Genomic DNA, 6,501 nt, shown 5'->3' with positions numbered 1-6,501 from the left:
CTTAGATTAGAACTCTTAGATCAGCATCATCCAACTCTGCACTCACAGACACCCTTAGATTGGGAAACTGGTCCCATTATCCCCTGTTGGACCCGCTATACAAAACGGATAAGGAGCTGCCAACCAAGGTCTGGACCGGGTGGGTATCCCCCTTGTTGTCGACCTGATTTTCGGGGCTTCAACAGGTTCTAGCGCTCCAAAATAGTTCTTGACCCTTTGCCCCCTCCATGTGATCTTGATATTGATTCTTCCAATGCATTGATTGCTAGTGGCTAAGGTTCTAGCGCTCCAAAATAGCCCAATTTGTGAAGAAACAGAATGATGTCCTGAAAAGTGTTGTTCATGGCTATTAATCTTGCATAATGGCTCTTAGGCTAGTAGAGAGAGGAGAGAGGCATGATCAAAAAATTTATGGACTTATGGAATTGGTCATGCCCTTTGAATCTATGCATGATTGAAAGAAAAATTTATGTTTCCTTCTCTCGGAGAGGTTTTTCTCTTACCTCTTCTAAAAGAAATTAGCTCAAGATCTATTTTTTCAAAGTGGGAAATATTATATGGAGGCTCAGGGTATGTATCTAAATTGATGGAGTCAAAATTAACACAAATGATGAAGGGGAAATCCCTGATCCACTACACCAAGAGATCCAACTCGTTAAATTCCAAAACTCTAAGTTCTAAGGGTCAAAATGACTTATCTCCTCTCAAAGATGTTCCAATTGAAGAAAATTTAGTGGGAGAGGAAAAAACTCTATTAGAACAGGAAGAGGTATTTCATTCCTGTAGAAGCGTTAGGAAGCATAAGGGATCTCTGGTCTATGGATTTGCAGAAAATAATGAGAGGGTGAAAAGGTAATCCATGAAAAACCACATAAGGAAGTAGCCCACCATACTAATAGAGATGTTAAAAGTGCACATGAAAAGAAAGATAAAGAGCGTGATAACAGTAAGGAAAATAGTTTATTTTTTATTATTAAAGAGACGATAAATGATACAGTGATTAGCTTTTTATACAATATACTAATTATGTAAATATTACAATTAAATAAATAAATAGGTTGATAACTTCCTACATAAACCACTTATGAAAAGAAGACACTCTATGTTGTAAAACAGATTTAGTGCTGACACATTTTCTTAGTTATTATATTTGCAATAACATGGGAAAACCTTGGCCAAGGTGTAGAGTTAGCCAATATTTTGGGGTAGTTAATTGTTAGGTGTGCGATGATAAACCGATTCTATTAAGTATATATAAGGGATACTTTCTTCTGTGGGAGCACCCAAAGAGAGGTGTCACGAAGAGGAATCAATAAATGAGAAGTTGAAAACTTAGAGAGAAACGTGAGAAAGTGGAGACAATCTTGTTACCCAAAGTTGTGTTTGGGAGAAACATGGAAGGTTTGAAATTATCATACTATTTACAAATAGGTTTATTATTAGTCCCTGCCTGGGACTATTAGCGATCGATAGAGCGTTGATGGTGAATTAATCTTCTGTTTGGCCAAAAATATTTATCCGCATCACAACTTTAACCAAAGTTTTAATATTACAAAATAATATAAAATTTATTATGCAATTTTTGATCGGACAACAAAGTTGAGGGTCTTATTGCAGGCTTCGCAACTTTCAATACATTCATGTTCGGGTAAAAGTAAGATATCCAAAGTTTTCAGATATGGAAAGTTTTTGTTATCCAAAGTTTGGTCATATTGCCAACCGGAACATTTTATCGAAAGGTTTATGCAAACGTTTGGTCTACTTTTTATCCAAAGTATTTTAGTTGACAGCACATCGCTTCGTGGTGGCAAGCTAACAGCCCATCGCTTCGTGGCAAGATGCATGCACCTGCGTTTGCTGAGCCCGTGCCTCTTTTAAAATACAGATCTCCCTGCGCCTCGGCTCCATTACCTTCGGGAAAAGCTCTTCTAATTTTTTGGTGGAGTCCAGAAGCTAGCAGCAGTGTTTTCAGTACCTCTAGCCACATGCTTAAATTGGATTAGAAATACTTCCCTGACATTAGCCATGTCTTCCGGCGCCAGATCTGTGTATTAATGGTCATATCCTTCATGGCACCTTTGATCGTCCTACAGGGTGGTTCATTCTGTGCCACCAACAGTTGATCGTCCTACAGGGTGGTTCATTCTATGCCGCAATTTTGCAGAAAACAATGGCTACATGAAGCTGCCACAAAAAATATGGACAAGGTTGTAATCTTGCAGAAAACAATAGCTACATGAAGCTGCCACAAAAAATGGATTTCTTACCAGTCCGGTGGTTTAATGCAGTCGCTATAAATTTCATTGTCCCATCTTCAGCTATAAGCATGCAGGTTATAATCCCAGGTGATGTTATTCAGTGAGATGTCCTACATAAACAACAATGGAGTGCATTACCTTTCTGGCCAGGTATTGTTTTATTTTTGTTTAAGTCTTTTCAAATCATAAGTCTGTTAAAAATTTTAACATGCAATTAGAATTTGTCAGGTTTATATTGACAATGGTTTTGTTGTTGACTTGCATTGCAGAGAGGAGTAAACCCCCTTTAAATATTTGGCGGTGGCGCTCGTTCATGCTCCAAATTCTTATTGAGATTTCCCTGAGTAATATTAAGAGATTTTCATGGTTGATTCCCAATGCACGGAGTAGTTGAAAAGGTAGCTGAGAAAACCCTTTTTATAAAATATTTGTATGTTCCAATTCTTCTGCTCAATAAGATTCACTTATGAGTGTCGGGTTTTTATTGTGAATTGAGGACTCCTGTGAAAATGAAAATAAAACCAGTTTTAATCAGTTTATTGTGGTATGCTGTTATGTGTGATTTTTAACCAGTTTAACCAGATTGATTTTCGTATGTGTTTACTTATTTTATCTGTGGTTGTTGGAGGCATTTACCGCATTGTTGGTTTATTGCGATGTTCGTCGAGTAAATGCGCAACCTGTAAATCATGAATTTGGAACACAAATAGACTTAAATTAAAGTACCGTTAATTTAAATTAAAATGTATATTATTTTTAATTTAGATTGAAATTACAGTGCCATTGATTCATTTAGTTGTGTTTTAATTTTTAATTTATTAAAATAGATTTAAGTGTATAAAAATAGAATATTATAATTTTTTTAAGTGTATAAAATTACAGAAGCTGTAATTTTACAGAAAAAAAGGGCTAGAATAACATTCTTTTCTGCATCCATGTTACTGAATTATAAATATTTATATAAATTCATTGTCAATCTTCTTTGTTATTCGGAATTTATCCTTCTCCCTACTAACATGGATTAATTTGTTGTCGTAGATTATTCTGGGGAGGATACACTTCATTTCTTCTTAGGTATGGTTTGAACAGTGCAAACCATGTTTTTGTTTGAGATATATCAATATCCATTTACGATTTCTTATTCTATACTTCAGAGTATTAATTTTTATGCTCAAGTTGGGGTTTACAGGTATGGATTGTAGATGGGTCATTTAAGTCTTCAGGGTTTATTCTTCTCTCAAAGTTTGACTTCAGTTTTCCGCTGGCCTACAGGTTGGCTCTTCAGAATTACTCATCCTCTACCTGAATCTCTTATAGCGTACAACTATACTTGTTGTAAAATGTAAATTTCACAACCATAATTCAAGGTTCCATTTTCTATATGGTTTCTTTCAAACCCAACAGGGTTTCTAACTTGTATTTTCTATAATAATATTGAATTTTCATGAAAATTTGATCTAGAGATTTTTAGATTTGAGATTAGATATTTTGCTCATATTTGCAGTTTGATAAACTTTCTAGGAATCCAATAACATTAAAAGCAACCCTAGTTTTAGAAGTCTTCACTTCATATTTGCATAAAAAAGTTTTTTAGATGTCTTCACTTCATATTTGCATAAAAAAGTTGAAACTTGTAGAAAACAATCACAAAATTAATGATGGGGAGATAGATTTTGGAGATTCTGAGAAAAAAAATGAGGGCAGATGGAATTGCATTTAGTTCTGGTTTTAAAATTTTTCCTTACCTTGGAGGCGTCCTTTCTAGTTGCTATAGCACTTCAAGGGATTGAAGCGTCTCGAATTTCCTAGGTCTCTGGGATCTTCCGGAATCTTTGGGTTTAATTTGGCTCAAAGCCCTGCAATGTCTAATTTGTCTCAAAACCATATTAATTGATTATATCAAACATATCTTCAGTGTCATGTAGAACACGATAGCACACAATGGCTAGAGTGGCATACCATAGTCATTTCCATATTCCCACATCCCATTGACAGGAATGGTAGCTCACTAAATAAACACGTGGTTTCTTTTTCTATTTTTCACTAAACGCGTGGTTTCTTTTTCTATTTTCACTGAACGCGTGGTTATATTTTCAGAGTTTGATGAACACGTGGTTTCCTTTTCTATTTTCACTAAACCGGGGTATATCTGAAAATACATCTCATTTCCCGCATTTAACCAAAGTTTTCTTTAAAAACATATTTAAAATGATTTATTTTTAATGTGATTGGATAACCAGATTTGAAGTCTTATTACTGGTTCTAATTTTTCAATGTATTCAAAATAAGATAACCAAAGTTGAGTTTTTTACGATACATATAAAGTTTGGTTAAATTATACGGGATTGACTTTTCTCCAATACAAGAAACTAATGCTAAGTTGTACATACCCTATTTGGTTGAATCATAAGGTCACACCCACCTGATCAGCTGCAAGAATAGCTTGAAGAGCAGGTACTGTATAGCAAGCGCTTACTCCTTACCACATGCACTAGCTTTCTTCGCCAAGAATATGGAATTTGTCTTCTTCGCAACAACAGACTTGTGTTGTTGCTGTTGCTGATGCTCATGGTTCTTCCATCTAACAATTATATCTGCGCCGCTTGGGATTCCGGTGGAGGTCACAGAAAGCAACCTATAATTCATATTCTTCCTCTTGCCCTCAGACATGACCATGCTCGTCCCAGAGCTCTCATTGTTCCATTCACAAGTTTTGAAGTTCCTCTGTTGATCGTCCACCACATCGGAGTCTTCGCTACATGGACGGGCTCTTCCGTGCGTCTTGGCCAGGCCAGATCTCCCATTACAAAAATCCTTCCCTCCCGGTTGTGAACAGTCGAATTGTCCCCATCACCATCCAAGATCCCAAAATTTCTTGTGCCTTCCATCAGTTTTGAAACAGAGCTGGACTCTGCTCGGGCAAGCCGGCCATATGCCCCTGTCTGGTAACAGAAGAAATGAAATGGGGAATTGGCATCGGCGAGTAATGGAGTGGACAATTCGTTCCAATTAGTGCTTGCCAACGGCAACAATTGTCACACACTTGCAACAGCGTTGGCATCGGCGAGTAATGGAGTGGACAATTCGTTCCAATTAGTGCTTGCCAACGGCAACAATTGTACACACTTGCAACAACTGTAATACACACTGGGTCAATCCCAACCCCCCAAGAATTTCTTTTCAGATAACTTGCTAATTTTTCGGTTATATAGGCAGGGACTACCGGCTGCATGCAGCACTTGTTACTTATTACTATTGATTTATTGGTTTGAGGCTTCTAGGATCCATATTTTGTGTGGTGTTATCTTCTAGAGTCAATTGTATTCATGTTTTTTTTGGAATCAACATTTCAAACCAATCTATGCGGTTCATCATCTGGAGTAGATCATCACGATTTGATTTATTTACGTATATTTTTTTCTTCTCTATTATTGTTGATTTACTTTATTATTGTTGATTTATTTATACATATTTTTATTCCTCTTTATTACTGCTGATTTACTTTATCCTTAAAAAGAGAATAATCCCTCAGTTAGTGGAGTAAAATGTATGAGAAAGTGGACACAATCTTGTTACTCAAAGTTGTGTTTGGGAGGAACATGGAAGGTTTGAAATTATCATACTATTTACAAATAGGTTTATTATTACTTATTACTATTGATTTATTGATTTGAGGCTTCTACAATCCATATTTTGTGTGATGTTATCTTCCAGAGCCATTGCATTCATGTATTTTTCTAATCAACATTTCTAACCAACCTCTGTGGTTCATCATCATGAGTATATCATCATAATTTGATTTATTTACATAAATGTTTGTTCTTCTCTATTATTGCTGATTTACTTTATTACTGTTGATTTATTTATACATATTTTTATTCTGCTTTATTATTGTTGATTTACTTTATCCTTAAAAAGAGAACCCTCGTATTAAATAAATATTCTAATTATAGACGTATTTATTTCAATATTAGTTCTGATAGAAAATATAGAAGAAACAATAAGTTTCAAGAAAACAACGATATACCAGAAGATTGTAGATGCTACATAAGTATTTTTAAGAAAAAAAATAAGCAAAGGAAAATTTAAAAAAATCTTCTCTATACTTTAATATATAAAAAAAAATCTTCTCTATACTTTACTATATAATCTTGTTACTGGAAATTTGTTAATGGTTATATTTGTGGAAATTCAAATGTAGATAAAATTTGGATAATAATGTATAATTTAAAATTATTCATTT

At 34.9% G+C, this 6,501-nt stretch overlaps 1 long non-coding RNA gene across 1 annotated transcript; it reads left to right on the top strand.

Moving 5' to 3' along the window:
- Positions 1 to 2,377: 2,377 nt before the first annotated feature.
- Positions 2,378 to 2,629, top strand: LOC149258057 (uncharacterized). The gene is made up of 2 exons (XR_016245996.1): positions 2,378 to 2,408; positions 2,528 to 2,629. It is a non-coding gene; the product is annotated as an uncharacterized LOC149258057 (long non-coding RNA).
- Positions 2,630 to 6,501: the final 3,872 nt, after the last annotated feature.

Source organism: Pinus tabuliformis, chromosome 6, assembly GCF_031772625.1.
Source record: "Pinus tabuliformis cultivar Carrire ecotype Pingquan chromosome 6, CPIR1, whole genome shotgun sequence".
Classification (NCBI taxonomy): Eukaryota; Viridiplantae; Streptophyta; class Pinopsida; order Pinales; family Pinaceae; genus Pinus; species Pinus tabuliformis.
Note: the sequence above shows the minus strand (reverse complement) of the source record. Positions and strands in the feature narration are given on the sequence as shown.